The sequence below is a fragment of the Culex pipiens genome, chromosome 3 (assembly GCF_016801865.2).
Source record: "Culex pipiens pallens isolate TS chromosome 3, TS_CPP_V2, whole genome shotgun sequence".
Lineage (NCBI taxonomy): Eukaryota > Metazoa > Arthropoda > Insecta > Diptera > Culicidae > Culex > Culex pipiens.
In genome coordinates this window covers 79,038,188-79,054,854 of record NC_068939.1, presented here as the reverse complement: position 1 = coordinate 79,054,854, position 16,667 = coordinate 79,038,188, and the positions used below count along the sequence as shown (strand labels likewise).

Genomic DNA, 16,667 nt, shown 5'->3' with positions numbered 1-16,667 from the left:
GAATAAAACATTGTCCATGCAATCCCTGTGTCAAAAGAAACCATTTGACATCATTAGTTTTTCCACGCAAGTCTTAAACTTTGTAATTTTGTGGGCTGGTCATACTGAATGGGCATGTGAATATTTGAAAATCTGTATGTTACGATGGGATTTCCTGATCGGTTTGGTGTCTTCGGCAAAAATTTAGGTTATGATTAGGACTGTTCAGGGAAGAAACAAGAGTTTTGTAGAAGGAGTGAGGCCGCGTTCAATATCCCACTTTTTAATACGAATTTTTGAGTTCAAGTACTAGAACCAAAAAAATGGTTAGGGGCAGGGGGAAGAATGTTCCGCCTTAGGGAAATGCACCAAAAACCATAGAAAAACATACAAATTTATGAATCCAGTGTAGTAGGCTTGTGCTTTGGAATGTTCCCTTCAATGTTGTATACTTGGTTGATCAAAATTTTTCACTTAAAACTATTTTTGAGCCACTTTAAAAAACAAAGTTTTTTCGACTGACTTTCCAGGGTGCGGGGCAGAATGGACCACCTTAGAAAACTAGCTATTTCTTCTAATACAACGTTGAAGGGTGATAAGAAATTAATTGAGGGACTTTTCCATAATAGTTTCCATGAAATTTGATCACTTTTAAAAAACAAAGATTTTTGAAAATAGTGTGAATATGTCGAAAAAAGACACTATTTTTACAACTAAGCGTCAAAACAACTAAAAAATCAACTTTTGTTGCATCAAACGTGATTTGTGAAGCTACCAGGAGTGAAATAATCCATTAACCTCAATTTTTTTAACTTTTGATTGTTTTTATAAGGCAGGAAAAGGGTGGTCCATTCTGCCCCCAAGTGGATTTTATTTTAACACTTCCACCACCAAGCCTCTAAATGAATTTAAGGTTCCGTTGTTGTTTGTATACCTTGGTAGTAGCATCTAGTAACGTTATAAGCATTGAGCAAACTTTTTCAAACAATCCAACTTTTCAGAAAGCTTATTTAGGAACCTCGAAATAAACAACATTTGCGTGGTTTTGTCAATAAATTTACATTTTTGCTCATAATTCGAAAAATACAATGAATTCAAACGTCGTTTTCGGTGTAGTGATGTTATTTGATGTCCTTTATAAGACCATTGCCTTACAGTTGGTCTAAATCCATTCTAAATCCCAAAACCAAGGGTGGCCCGTTCTGCCCCCATGGTCCATTCTGCCCCCCCCTGCCCCTATTTGTGTTATTCCTTCAATCATTCCATAAATTGAGTAAGGGCTCGAACCTCACTTGTTAGAAAACAATAGACAGTAAAGGAGAATATACCTTATAAAGAAGCAATAGTAAGAGAATCATAATTGTGTGTTAAAAAATAAAAAGAATAAGCTTGATGTAGTAGATGTAGAAATAGGCAATAGTTAATAACTCGACTTTTTTTTGATTAGGTCCTATCAACATATGAAAGACAATAGTTTATTGGTCCTTTTCAAAAAAAACTCTGGATAAATAGAGATAACAAACAAGCTTAGATTATTGTTATGATGGGCAAGATAAAAAATTATTCAAATGAATAAATAAAGAAGTAAATCTATAAAGAATAGCCAAATGATAAATAGACTTGGTATTACTAGTACAGGAAGGTTTATTTTAACCTTTCGGAAGTCGCGTCAAAAAAAAAATACACGAGCAGTCGCGTCGTGTACTTTGTACACATTTCATAAATTTCAAAATAATTCGAAAACTACTGTCCTTAGAACCAAACAATGTTCTACAAAGTTGTAGGGTAGGTCTTATAGAATGCCATGAGTGACCAGACCAACTTCCAGATTGTCCCGGTGGCCCCCGGGGATGTTCCGGAGGAGGGACAATTCCGGAATTGTGGTCCTCCGGGCATGATGGGTATCAAACTTCAAATTTTTCATAGATAAACAAGACTATTGACATTTTGAGGACCATGAGTGACCTGACCACCCTCCAGATTGTCCCGGTGATCCCCGGGGATGTTCCGGAGGAGGGACAATTCCGGAATTGTGGTCCTCCGGGCATGATGGGTATAAAACGTCAAGTTTTTCAAAGATAAACAAGACTATTGACATTTTGAGGACCATGAGTGACCTGACCACCCTCCAGATTGTCCCGGTGACCCCCGGGGATGTTCCGGAGGAGGGACAATTCCGGAATTGTGGTCCTCCGGGCATGATGGGTATCAAACTTCAAGATTTTCAAAGGTAAACAAGACTATTGAGATTTTGAGGACCATGAGTGACCTGACCACCCTCCAGATTGTCCCGGTGACCCCCGGGGATGTTCCGGAGGAGGGACAATTCCGGAATTGTGGTCCTCCGGGCATGATGGGTATCAAACTTCTAGATTTTCAAAGGTAAACAAGACTATTGAGATTTTGAGGACCATGAGTGACCTGACCACCCTCCAGATTGTCCCGGTGACCCCCGGGGATGTTCCGGATGAGGGACAATTCCGGAATTGTGGTCCTCCGGGCATGATGGGTATCAAACTTCAAGTTTTTCAAAGATAAACAAGACTATTGACATTTTGAGGACTATGAGTGACCTGACCACCCTCCAGATTGTCGCGTAAAAAAAAAATACACGAGCAGTCGCGTCGTGTACTTTGTACACATTTCTGAAATTTCAAAATAATTCGAAAACTATTGTCCTTAGAACCAAACAATGTTCTACAAAGTTGTAGGGTAGGTCTTACAGAATTCCATGAGTGACCTGACCAACCTCCAGTTTGTCCCGGTGGCCCCCGGGGATGTTCTGGAGTGTGGGACATTCCCAAAATGATGGTTCACTTGGCATGATTGGTGTCAAACTTCATGAATTTCAAATACAAACAAAAATATGAACACTTTGAGGTCTGTAGGTGCTTTGACTAACTTCCGGAGGGTCCCGGTGGCCACCGGAAATGTTCCGGTGTGGAGGACATTTCCAAAATGATGGTTCTCCTGGCATGATTGGTGTCAAACTTCATGAATTTCAAATACAAACAAAAATATGAACACTTTGAGGTCTGTAGGTGCTTTGACTAACCTCCGGAGGGTCCCGGTGGCCACCGGAAATGTTCCGGTGTGGAGGACATTTCCAAAAAGGTGGTCAAACAAAAATATGAACACTGTGGATGCTTTGGCAAATCTCTGAATTGTCCTGCTGACACTCGATGATGTTCCAAAGAATGTTGTTCATCATGTATGAGTTGCATAAACATTTTATTTTTGATAGAAACATGAATACTAATATTTTTTTAGTTCCCAAAATATAAGCTAAATTTCCAATTTTTGTTAAATGATAATGTTAATGTTAAAGTAATTCAAGCACATTGTGAAAAAGCTACATTACTCGGATAAGTTTTCAAAAAGACGTAAGAGCCATTGGTAAACAAAGCACTTTTTGCACCGGTAATCGACGTACTTACAAAAAATCATTTTCAAAAATGCTTAAGTTTGTTCATCTACACGTCCTTCAAGTGCTCCGAACTTAAAACAAATGAAATATTGTTTAAATTTGGAGAAAAACGAAAATTAGTATCGGAGGTTACGGTGGCTCTTACGGCTTTTTGAAAACTCACCCGAGATTAGTTGTTTTGTTTTTTGGTTTTGTCATACATCGCCACTATCCGAAGGTTTGTATCGGATAATCATATTGCGAATTAAAAAAAGGTTTTTTTTTTATTTTTTGTTTTTTAGCGTAGTTTAGGGGTAGAACTTAAGCTTTTCGAACAAAATGTACATTCACAGCTATAAATGTGTTCCCTGAAAAGTTTTAAACAAATTTGGCTTTATTTATTTATTTATTTATTTATTTTATATCGTTGCCTAAAAATAAGTTTTTTCCGGATATCGGTTAGATTGTCACTTCTCTGAAAATTTCCTATATCGAGTCGGTCTTTCATGCTAAAATAACATTGACCTTTAAAAGTTGTCAAAAATGATTACGCTGGCTCGATTCGTGGGGAAACATACATGATTTGGTGAGATTTCCAAAAAAGTGTCCACGTGGTTTATGGATGGTTTTTTAATGAAATTTTTTTGGTCGGTGTAATCGTTGCTGCCATTCACTTCAGACTCAAACAATAGAACAATAGCATCAAAATAATGTTGCCAGAGTCCTGTTAGAATTTTTACCTCTGTTAGACTGCTTGCAACGCGGCTCTACTTTGTTCTAGCTGTTTCATTTTTCAAATAGAACTGAAACAGACCACCCGCAACGCGGAGTTGCAGTTTTATTTTTCGAGCAGTATTTTGAAACCGAAATAAAACTGCTCGACGAGTTTGTTTCAAACGTGAGACGATTTGGAACTGGAATAGAACTCAGTTTCAAATAAAATCAGATATATAGAGATATCCACGTATTCTTACAAACACACACTATGATGCTGTGTTGATAATCATACGCACACAATTAAAAGCATTTTTTGAAACAACATTTAGATCAGCGCGTTGCGAGCATCGTGTTCTAGTTTCATTTCCGCCAGTTCTAAAAATTTAAAACTGCTCGCAATTTGAAACAATTATAAAACTTCGCGCTGCAGACAGTCTTAGAACTCTACCAGAATCCTGCCAGAACTAGAGACCCTAAATAGAGACCCTATTTAGGATCTCTAGCCAGAACGTAGTTACTGGGACTTATCTGATCCTTTACACGGAAAACCGGCATTAGTCTTTAAAGACTTATTTTTAGCCTTTTTTGAAGTTCTGTCAGTATTGTCAGAAAAAGCCTAAAAATTAGTCTTTTTTGGGCCTAAATTTTAGGCTTTTTTTAGAACTTAGTGCAAAACTTAGAAAAAGACTAAATTTAAGGCTTTTCTGTACTATAAACTTTGGTTCACGATTTGACATGTCAAATCAGAAAAAGTTGAAGTTGCCGGTGGTGGTTGCTGTTCGTCGGACAGGGGCAGGATTTTGGCCAGTTTGCAGGTAAGTTTTTGTGTTTTTCCTGCCGGAGTGAGACGGCGGCCGAACGAAATGTCTGCTGTTTACCGGGTTCCCAAATTCTGGTTCTCGGTACGGTGGAGGAAGACGGGAAGGCGTGTTTTTTTGCGGATGCAGGAGGGAAGCAACTTTTTTTTGTGGACGGCGTGGACGTGTGGACAGAAAATGGACGTGTGGACAGAAAATCTCGGAATGAATCCGCCGGGGATTGAAATCCAAAGTGGAAGCGAAAAAGGGCAACGAAGCGGGAGTGGACAACCGACGGTGGCGGTGAAAATTATGGTGGTGGTGGTTGTGTTTGTGTTTGTGAATAAGTGGTGTGTGTGTGTTTATGAGCGAAATTTTAAAATTTGCGTGTGTGCTACTCCGTATGTATGTGTGTATGTGCGTGTGTGTGCGTTCAAAAATTTAAAAATTCAGAAATTCAAAAATTTAAAAATTTAAAAATTTAAAAATTCAAAAATTCAAAAATTCAAAAATTCAAAAATTCAAAAATTCAAAAATTCAAAAATTCAAAAATTCAAAAATTCAAAAATTCAAAAATTCAAAAATTCAAAAATTCAAAAATTCAAAAATTCAAAAATTCAAAAATTCAAAAATTCAAAAATTCAAAAATTCAAAAATTCAAAAATTCAAAAATTCAAAAATTCAAGAATTCAAAAATTCAAAAATTCAAAAATTCAAAAATTCAAAAATTCAAAAATTCAAAAATTCAAAAATTCAAAAATTCAAAAATTCAAAAATTCAAAAATTCTAAAATTCAAAAATTCAAAAATTCAAAAATTCTAAAATTCAAAAATTCAAAAATTCAAAAATTCTAAAATTCAAAAATTCAAAAATTCAAAAATTCAAAAATTCAAAAATTCAAAAATTCAAAAATTCAAAAATTCAAAAATTCAAAAATTCAAAAATTCAAAAATTCAAAAATTCAAAAATTCAAAAATTCAAAAATTCTAAAATTCAAAAATTCAAAAATTCAAAAATTCAAAAATTCAAAAATTCAAAAATTCAAAAATTCAAAAATTCAAAAATTCAAAAATTCAAAAATTCAAAAATTCTAAAATTCTAAAATTCTAAAATTCTAAAATTCTAAAATTCTAAAATTCTAAAATTCTAAAATTCTAAAATTCTAAAATTCTAAAATTCTAAAATTCTAAAATTCTAAAATTCTAAAATTCTAAAATTCTAAAATTCTAAAATTCTAAAATTCTAAAATTCTAAAATTCTAAAATTCTAAAATTCTAAAATTCTAAAATTCTAAAATTCTAAAATTCTAAAATTCTAAAATTCTAAAATTCTAAAATTCTAAAATTCTAAAATTCTAAAATTCTAAAATTCAAAAATTCAAAAATTCAAAAATTCAAAAATTCAACAATTCAAAAATTTAAAAAATCAAAAATTCAAAAATTCAAAAATTCAAAAATTCAAAAATTAAAAAATTCAAAAATTCAAAAATTCATAAATTCATAAATTCAAAAATTCAAAATTCAAAAATTCAAAAATTTAAAAATTCAAAAATTTAAAAATTCAAAAATTTGAAAATTCAACAATTCAACAATTCAAAAATTCAAAAATTAAAAAAAATTCAAAAATTCAAAAATTCAAAAAATCGAAAAATCAAAAATTCAAAAATTCAAAAATTCAAAAATTCAAAAAATCAAAAATTCAAAAATTCAAAAATTCAAAAATTCAAAAATTCAAAAATTCAAAAATTCAAAAGTTCAAAAAATCAAAAATTCAAATATTCAAATATTCAAAAATTCAAAAATTTAAAAATTTAAAAACTTGAAAATATAAAAAATCAAAAAATTAAAAATTCAAAAATTTAAAAATTTAAAAATTCGAAATTCAAATATTCAAATATTCAAAAATTTAAAAATTCAAAAATTTAAAAATTTAAAAATTCAAAAATTCAAAAATTCAAAAATTCAAAAATTCAAAAATTCAAAAATTCAAAAATTCAAAAATTCAAAAATTCAGAAATTCAGAAATTCAAAAATTCAAAAATTCAAAAATTCAAAATTCAAAAATTCAAAAATTCAAAAATTCAAAAATTCAAAAATTCAAAAATTCAAAAATTCAAAAATTCAAAAATTCAAAAATTCAAAAATTCAAAAATTCAAAAATTCAAAAATTCAAAAATTCAAAAATTCAAAAATTCAAAAATTCAAAAATTCAAAAATTCAAAAATTCAAAAATTCAAAAATTCAAAAATTCAAAAATTCAAAAATTCAAAAATTCAAAAATTCAAAAATTCAAAAATTCAAAAATTCAAAAATTCAAAAATTCAAAAATTCAAAAATTCAAAAATTCAAAAATTCAAAAATTCAAAAATTCAAAAATTCAAAAATTCAAAAATTCAAAAATTCAAAAATTCTAAAATTCTAAAATTCTAAAATTCTAAAATTCTAAAATTCTAAAATTCTAAAATTCTAAAATTCTAAAATTCTAAAATTCTAAAATTCTAAAATTCTAAAATTCTAAAATTCTAAAATTCTAAAATTCTAAAATTCTAAAATTCTAAAATACTAAAATTCTAAAATTCTAAAATTCTAAAATTCAAAAATTCAAAAATTCAAAAATTCAAAAATTCTAAAACTCTAAAATTCAAAAATTCAAAAATTCAAAAATTCAACAATTAAAAAATTTAAAAAATCAAAAATTCAAAAATTCAAAAATTAAAAAATTCAAAAATTCAAAAATTCATAAATTCAAAAATTCATAAATTCAAAAATTCAAAATTCAAAAATTCAAAAATTTAAAAATTCAAAAATTTAAAAATTCAAAAATTTGAAAATTCAACAATTCAACAATTCAAAAATTCAAAAATTAAAAAAAATTCAAAAATTCAAAAATTCAAAAAATCGAAAAATCAAAAATTCAAAAATTCAAAAATTCAAAAATTCAAAAATTCAAAAATTCTAAAAATCAAAAATTCAAAAATTCAAAAATTCAAAAATTCAAAAATTCAAAAATTCAAAAATTCAAAAGTTCAAAAAATCAAAAATTCAAATATTCAAATATTCAAAAATTCAAAAATTTAAAAATTTAAAAACTTGAAAATATAAAAAATCAAAAAATTAAAAATTCAAAAATTTAAAAATTTAAAAATTCGAAATTCAAATATTCAAATATTCAAAAATTTAAAAATTCAAAAATTTAAAAATTTAAAAATTCAAAAATTCAAAAATTCAAAAATTCAAAAATTCAAAAATTCAAAAATTCAAAATTCAAAAATTCAAAAATTCAAAAATTCAAAAATTCAAAAATTCAAAAATTCAAAAATTCAAAAATTCAAAAATTCAAAAATTCAAAAATTCAAAAATTCAAAAATTCAAAAATTCAAAAATTCAAAAATTCAAAAATTCAAAAATTCAAAAATTCAAAAATTCAAAAATTCAAAAATTCAAAAATTCAAAAATTCAAAAATTCAAAAATTCAAAAATTCAAAAATTCAAAAATTCAAAAATTCAAAAATTCAAAAATTCAAAAATTCAAAAATTCAAAAATTCAAAAATTCAAAAATTCAAAAATTCAAAAATTCAAAAATTCAAAAATTCAAAAATTCAAAAATTCAAAAATTCAAAAATTCAAAAATTCAAAAATTCAAAAATTCAAAAATTCAAAAATTCAAAAATTCAAAAATTCAAAAATTCAAAAATTCAAAAATTCAAAAATTCAAAAATTCAAAAATTCAAAAATTCAAAAATTCAAAAATTCAAAAATTCAAAAATTCAAAAATTCAAAAATTCAAAAATTCAAAAATTCAAAAATTCAAAAATTCAAAAATTCAAAAATTCAAAAATTCAAAAATTCAAAAATTCAAAAATTCAAAAATTCAAAAATTCAAAAATTCAAAAATTCAAAAATTCAAAAATTCAAAAATTCAAAAATTCAAAAATTCAAAAATTCAAAAATTCAAAAATTCAAAAATTCAAAAATTCAAAAATTCAAAAATTCAAAAATTCAAAAATTCAAAAATTCAAAAATTCAAAAATTCAAAAATTCAAAAATTCAAAAATTCAAAAATTCAAAAATTCAAAAATTCAAAAATTCAAAAATTCAAAAATTCAAAAATTCAAAAATTCAAAAATTCAAAAATTCAAAAATTCAAAAATTCAAAAATTCAAAAATTCAAAAATTCAAAAATTCAAAAATTCAAAAATTCAAAAATTCAAAAATTCAAAAATTCAAAAATTCAAAAATTCAAAAATTCAAAAATTCAAAAATTCAAAAATTCAAAAATTCAAAAATTCAAAAATTCAAAAATTCAAAAATTCAAAAATTCAAAAATTCAAAAATTCAAAAATTCAAAAATTCAAAAATTCAAAAATTCAAAAATTCAAAAATTCAAAAATTCAAAAATTCAAAAATTCAAAAATTCAAAAATTCAAAAATTCAAAAATTCAAAAATTCAAAAATTCAAAAATTCAAAAATTCAAAAATTCAAAAATTCAAAAATTCAAAAATTCAAAAATTCAAAAATTCAAAAATTCAAAAATTCAAAAATTCAAAAATTCAAAAATTCAAAAATTCAAAAATTCAAAAATTCAAAAATTCAAAAATTCAAAAATTCAAAAATTCAAAAATTCAAAAATTCAAAAATTCAAAAATTCAAAAATTCAAAAATTCAAAAATTCAAAAATTCAAAAATTCAAAAATTCAAAAATTCAAAAATTCAAAAATTCAAAAATTCAAAAATTCAAAAATTCAAAAATTCAAAAATTCAAAAATTCAAAAATTCAAAAATTCAAAAATTCAAAAATTCAAAAATTTAAAAATTCAAAAATACAAAAATACAAAAATTCTAAAATTCTAAAATTCTAAAATTCTAAAATTCTAAAATTCTAAAATTCTAAAATTCTAAAATTCTAAAATTCTAAAATTCTAAAATTCTAAAATTCTAAAATTCTAAAATTCTAAAATTCTAAAATTCTAAAATTCTAAAATTCTAAAATTCTAAAATTCTAAAATTCTAAAATTCTAAAATTCTAAAATTCTAAAATTCTAAAATTCTAAAATTCTAAAATTCTAAAATTCTAAAATTCTAAAATTCTAAAATTCTAAAATTCTAAAATTCTAAAATTCTAAAATTCTAAAATTCTAAAATTCTAAAATTCTAAAATTCTAAAATTCTAAAATTCTAAAATTCTAAAATTCAAAAATTCAAAAATTCAAAAATTCTAAAATTCAAAAATTCAAAAATTCAAAAATTCAAAAATTCAAAAATTCAACAATTAAAAAATTTAAAAAATCAAAAATTCAAAAATTCAAAAATTCAAAAATTCAAAAATTCATAAATTCAAAAATTCAAAATTCAAAAATTCAAAAATTTAAAAATTCAAAAATTTAAAAATTCAAAAATTTGAAAATTCAACAATTCAACAATTCAAAAATTCAAAAATTCAAAAATTCAAAAAAATTCAAAAATTCTAAAATTCAAAAAATCGAAAAATCAAAAATTCAAAAATTCAAAAATTCAAAAAATCAAGAATTCAAAAATTCAAAAATTCAAAAATTCAAAAATTCAAAAATTCAAAAATTCAAAAGTTCAAAAAATCAATAATTCAAATATTCAAAAATTCAAAAAATTTAAAAATTTAAAAACTTGAAAATATAAAAAATCAAAAAATTAAAAATTCAAAAATTCAAAAATTTAAAAATTTAAAAATTCAAAAATTCAAATATTCAAATATTCAAAAATTTAAAAATTCAAAAATTTAAAAATTTAAAAACTTGAAAATTTAAAAATTCAAAGAATTAAAAATTCAAAAATTCAAAAAATTCCAAAATTCTAAAATTCCAAAATTCCAAAATTCTAAAATTCAAGAATTCAAAAATTCAAAAATTCCAAAATTCAAAAATTTTAAAATTCAAAAATTCAAAAATTTAGAAATTCAAAAATTCAAAAATTTAAAATTCTAAAATTCTAAAATTCTAAAATTCTAAAATTCTAAAATTCTAAAATTCTAAAATTCTAAAATTCTAAAATTCTAAAATTCTAAAATTCTAAAATTCTAAAATTCTAAAATTCTAAAATTCTAAAATTCTAAAATTCTTAAATTCTAAAATTCTAAAATTCTAAAATTCTAAAATTCTAAAATTCTAAAATTCTAAAATTCTAAAATTCTAAAATTCTAAAATTCTAAAATTCTAAAATTCTAAAATTCTAAAATTCTAAAATTCTAAAATTCTAAAATTCTAAAATTCTAAAATTCTAAAATTCTAAAATTCTAAAATTCTAAAATTCTAAAATTCTAAAATTCTAAAATTCTAAAATTCTAAAATTCTAAAATTCTAAAATTCTAAAATTCTAAAATTCTAAAATTCTAAAATTCTAAAATTCTAAAATTCTAAAATTCTAAAATTCTAAAATTCTAAAATTCTAAAATTCTAAAATTCTAAAATTCTAAAATTCTAAAATTCTAAAATTCTAAAATTCTAAAATTCTAAAATTCTAAAATTCTAAAATTCTAAAATTCTAAAATTCTAAAATTCTAAAATTCTAAAATTCTAAAATTCTAAAATTCTAAAATTCTAAAATTCTAAAATTCTAAAATTCTAAAATTCTAAAATTCTAAAATTCTAAAATTCTAAAATTCTAAAATTCTAAAATTCTAAAATTCTAAAATTCTAAAATTCTAAAATTCTAAAATTCTAAAATTCTAAAATTCTAAAATTCTAAAATTCTAAAATTCTAAAATTCTAAAATTCTAAAATTCTAAAATTCTAAAATTCTAAAATTCTAAAATTCTAAAATTCTAAAATTCTAAAATTCTAAAATTCTAAAATTCTAAAATTCTAAAATTCTAAAATTCTAAAATTCTAAAATTCTAAAATTCTAAAATTCTAAAATTCTAAAATTCTAAAATTCTAAAATTCTAAAATTCTAAAATTCTAAAATTCTAAAATTCTAAAATTCTAAAATTCTAAAATTCTAAAATTCTAAAATTCTAAAATTCTAAAATTCTAAAATTCTAAAATTCTAAAATTCTAAAATTCTAAAATTCTAAAATTCTAAAATTCTAAAATTCTAAAATTCTAAAATTCTAAAATTCTAAAATTCTAAAATTCTAAAATTCTAAAATTCTAAAATTCTAAAATTCTAAAATTCTAAAATTCTAAAATTCTAAAATTCTAAAATTCTAAAATTCTAAAATTCTAAAATTCTAAAATTCTAAAATTCTAAAATTCTAAAATTCTAAAATTCTAAAATTCTAAAATTCTAAAATTCTAAAATTCTAAAATTCTAAAATTCTAAAATTCTAAAATTCTAAAATTCTAAAATTCTAAAATTCTAAAATTCTAAAATTCTAAAATTCTAAAATTCTAAAATTCTAAAATTCTAAAATTCTAAAATTCTAAAATTCTAAAATTCTAAAATTCTAAAATTCTAAAATTCTAAAATTCTAAAATTCTAAAATTCTAAAATTCTAAAATTCTAAAATTCTAAAATTCTAAAATTCTAAAATTCTAAAATTCTAAAATTCTAAAATTCTAAAATTCTAAAATTCTAAAATTCTAAAATTCTAAAATTCTAAAATTCTAAAATTCTAAAATTCTAAAATTCTAAAATTCTAAAATTCTAAAATTCTAAAATTCTAAAATTCTAAAATTCTAAAATTCTAAAATTCTAAAATTCTAAAATTCTAAAATTCTAAAATTCTAAAATTCTAAAATTCTAAAATTCTAAAATTCTAAAATTCTAAAATTCTAAAATTCTAAAATTCTAAAATTCTAAAATTCTAAAATTCTAAAATTTTAAAATTTTAAAATTCTAAAATTCTAAAATTCTAAAATTCTATAATTCTAAAATTCTAAAATTCTAAAATTCTAAAATTCTAAAATTCTTAAATTCTAAAATTCTAAAATTCTAAAATTCTTAAATTCTAAAATTCTTAAATTCTAAAATTATAAAATTCTAAAATTCTAAAATTCTAAAATTCTAAAATTCTAAAATTCTAAAATTCTAAAATTCTAAAATTCTAAAATTCTAAAATTCTAAAATTCTAAAATTCTAAAATTCTAAAATTCTAAAATTCTAAAATTCTAAAATTCTAAAATTCTAAAATTCTAAAATTCTAAAATTCTAAAATTCTAAAATTCTAAAATTCTAAAATTCTAAAATTCTAAAATTCTAAAATTCTAAAATTCTAAAATTCTTAAATTCTTAAATTCTTAAATTCTTAAATTCTTAAATTCTTAAATTCTTAAATTCTTAAATTCTTAAATTCTTAAATTCTTAAATTCTTAAATTCTTAAATTCTTAAATTCTTAAATTCTTAAATTCTTAAATTCTTAAATTCTTAAATTCTTAAATTCTTAAATTCTTAAATTCTTAAATTCTTAAATTCTTAAATTCTTAAATTCTTAAATTCTTAAATTCTTAAATTCTTAAATTCTTAAATTCTTAAATTCTTAAATTCTTAAATTCTTAAATTCTTAAATTCTTAAATTCTTAAATTCTTAAATTCTTAAATTCTTAAATTCTTAAATTCTTAAATTCTTAAATTCTTAAATTCTTAAATTCTTAAATTCTTAAATTCTTAAATTCTTAAATTCTTAAATTCTTAAATTCTTAAATTCTTAAATTCTTAAATTCTTAAATTCTTAAATTCTTAAATTCTTAAATTCTTAAATTCTTAAATTCTTAAATTCTTAAATTCTTAAATTCTTAAATTCTTAAATTCTTAAATTCTTAAATTCTTAAATTCTTAAATTCTTAAATTCTTAAATTCTTAAATTCTTAAATTCTTAAATTCTTAAATTCTTAAATTCTTAAATTCTTAAATTCTTAAATTCTTAAATTCTTAAATTCTTAAATTCTTAAATTCTTAAATTCTTAAATTCTTAAATTCTTAAATTCTTAAATTCTTAAATTCTTAAATTCTTAAATTCTTAAATTCTTAAATTCTTAAATTCTTAAATTCTTAAATTCTTAAATTCTTAAATTCTTAAATTCTTAAATTCTTAAATTCTTAAATTCTTAAATTCTTAAATTCTTAAATTCTTAAATTCTTAAATTCTTAAATTCTTAAATTCTTAAATTCTTAAATTCTTAAATTCTTAAATTCTTAAATTCTTTAATTCTTAAATTCTTTAATTCTTTAATTCTTTAATTCTTTAATTCTTTAATTCTTTAATTCTTAAATTCTTTAATTCTTTAATTCTTTAATTCTTTAATTCTTTAATTCTTAAATTCTTTAATTCTTTAATTCTTTAATTCTTTAATTCTTAAATTCTTTAATTCTTTAATTCTTTAATTCTTTAATTCTTTAATTCTTTAATTCTTTAATTCTTTAATTCTTTAATTCTTTAATTCTTTAATTCTTTAATTCTTTAATTCTTTAATTCTTTAATTCTTTAATTCTTTAATTCTTTAATTCTTTAATTCTTTAATTCTTTAATTCTTTAATTCTTTAATTCTTTAATTCTTTAATTCTTTAATTCTTTAATTCTTTAATTCTTTAATTCTTTAATTCTTTAATTCTTTAATTCTTTAATTCTTTAATTCTTAATTCTTTAATTCTTTAATTCTTTAATTCTTTAATTCTTTAATTCTTTAATTCTTTAATTCTTTAATTCTTTAATTCTTTAATTCTTTAATTCTTTAATTCTTTAATTCTTTAATTCTTTAATTCTTTAATTCTTTAATTCTTTAATTCTTTAATTCTTTAATTCTTTAATTCTTTAATTCTTTAATTCTTTAATTCTTTAATTCTTTAATTCTTTAATTCTTTAATTCTTTAATTCTTTAATTCTTTAATTCTTTAATTCTTTAATTCTTTAATTCTTTAATTCTTTAATTCTTTAATTCTTTAATTCTTTAATTCTTTAATTCTTTAATTCTTTAATTCTTTAATTCTTTAATTCTTTAATTCTTTAATTCTTTAATTCTTTAATTCTTTAATTCTTTAATTCTTTAATTCTTTAATTCTTTAATTCTTTAATTCTTTAATTCTTTAATTCTTTAATTCTTTAATTCTTTAATTCTTTAATTCTTTAATTCTTTAATTCTTTAATTCTTTAATTCTTTAATTCTTTAATTCTTTAATTCTTTAATTCTTTAATTCTTTAATTCTTTAATTCTTTAATTCTTTAATTCTTTAATTCTTTAATTCTTTAATTCTTTAATTCTTTAATTCTTTAATTCTTTAATTCTTTAATTCTTTAATTCTTTAATTCTTTAATTCTTTAATTCTTTAATTCTTTAATTCTTTAATTCTTTAATTCTTTAATTCTTTAATTCTTTAATTCTTTAATTCTTTAATTCTTTAATTCTTTAATTCTTTAATTCTTTAATTCTTTAATTCTTTAATTCTTTAATTCTTTAATTCTTTAATTCTTTAATTCTTTAATTCTTTAATTCTTTAATTCTTTAATTCTTTAATTCTTTAATTCTTTAATTCTTTAATTCTTTAATTCTTTAATTCTTTAATTCTTTAATTCTTTAATTCTTTAATTCTTTAATTCTTTAATTCTTTAATTCTTTAATTCTTTAATTCTTTAATTCTTTAATTCTTTAATTCTTTAATTCTTTAATTCTTTAATTCTTTAATTCTTTAATTCTTTAATTCTTTAATTCTTTAATTCTTTAATTCTTTAATTCTTTAATTCTTTAATTCTTTAATTCTTTAATTCTTTAATTCTTTAATTCTTCAATTCTTCAATCTTTAAATTCTTAAATAATTAAATTCTTAAATTCTTAAAGTCAGATCTTCGAAAAATTGAACTTGTCAAACTACGCCAATCCAGTGCTGAGCTAAACTCCTAAATGAAATAACCCAATTTTTAAATAACTATCAAACTCTCACAACTCATCTTCAAAATATTGATTTTTTATTTTCAGGTAAAAGCTGTACTCATCCGTGAATCTGTCGTATTCTGAAATTACCGAATCACCGAATAAACACATTTTTTATAAAAAAATTAGATAATATATAACAATATTTTATTTTTTACCGTTTATTCCCGCCATTTTGATCCCCTAGGCATTTCAGGCATAAAATAAGTCTTAATCAAGTTCCGCCATCTTGGATTATGTCCGCTTTGATCCCCTCCCATTTCTTGCAAAAGCCTAAAAATTAGTCTTTTAAACCTATAAATAAGTCTTTTTAGGCCTAAAAATAAGTCTTAATCAAGTTCCGCCATCTTGGATTATGTCCGCTTTGATCCCCTCCCATTTCTTGCAAAAGCCTAAAAATTAGTCTTTTAAACCTATAAATAAGTCTTTTTAGGCCTAAAAATAAGTCTTAATCAAGTTCCGCCATCTTGGATTATGTCCGCTTTGATCCCCTCCCATTTCTTGCAAAAGCCTAAAAATTAGTCTTTTAAACCTATAAATAAGTCTTTTTAGGCCTAAAAATAAGTCTTAATCAAGTTCCGCCATCTTGGATTATGTCCGCTCTGATCCCCTCGCATTCTCGAAAAAGCCTAAAATTTAGGCTTTTTGACGATAACATTAAGCCTAAAATTTAGCCTTTTTCGTACTAAAACGAAACTAGTCTTTTTAAGACTAACCCATCATTAGGCTTAAAAAGACTTAACACGGTTAGGTTCGATAAAGCCTAATTTTAAGTCTTAAAAGACTAATGTCGGGTTTGCGTGTAGGAAATGTTCTTTTATTACGTAAAGCAATTAAAAGGAGAGGAGGTTGGGTAAAGTTGGCGTTACGCAATACAAGAACGCTCCCTCACCATGCAGCGAACCTGACGTTTCATTCAAAATTGCGCCTT

General features: G+C 22.1%; 1 protein-coding gene across 1 annotated transcript in view; it reads left to right on the top strand.

Annotated features, from left to right (window-relative positions):
* LOC120422650 (alpha/beta-tubulin-N-acetyltransferase 9-like) overlaps nt 1–16,667 on the top strand; it is a 66,790-nt gene that overhangs the window by 13,826 nt on the left and 36,297 nt on the right. The gene's annotated exons all lie outside the window — the stretch shown is intronic.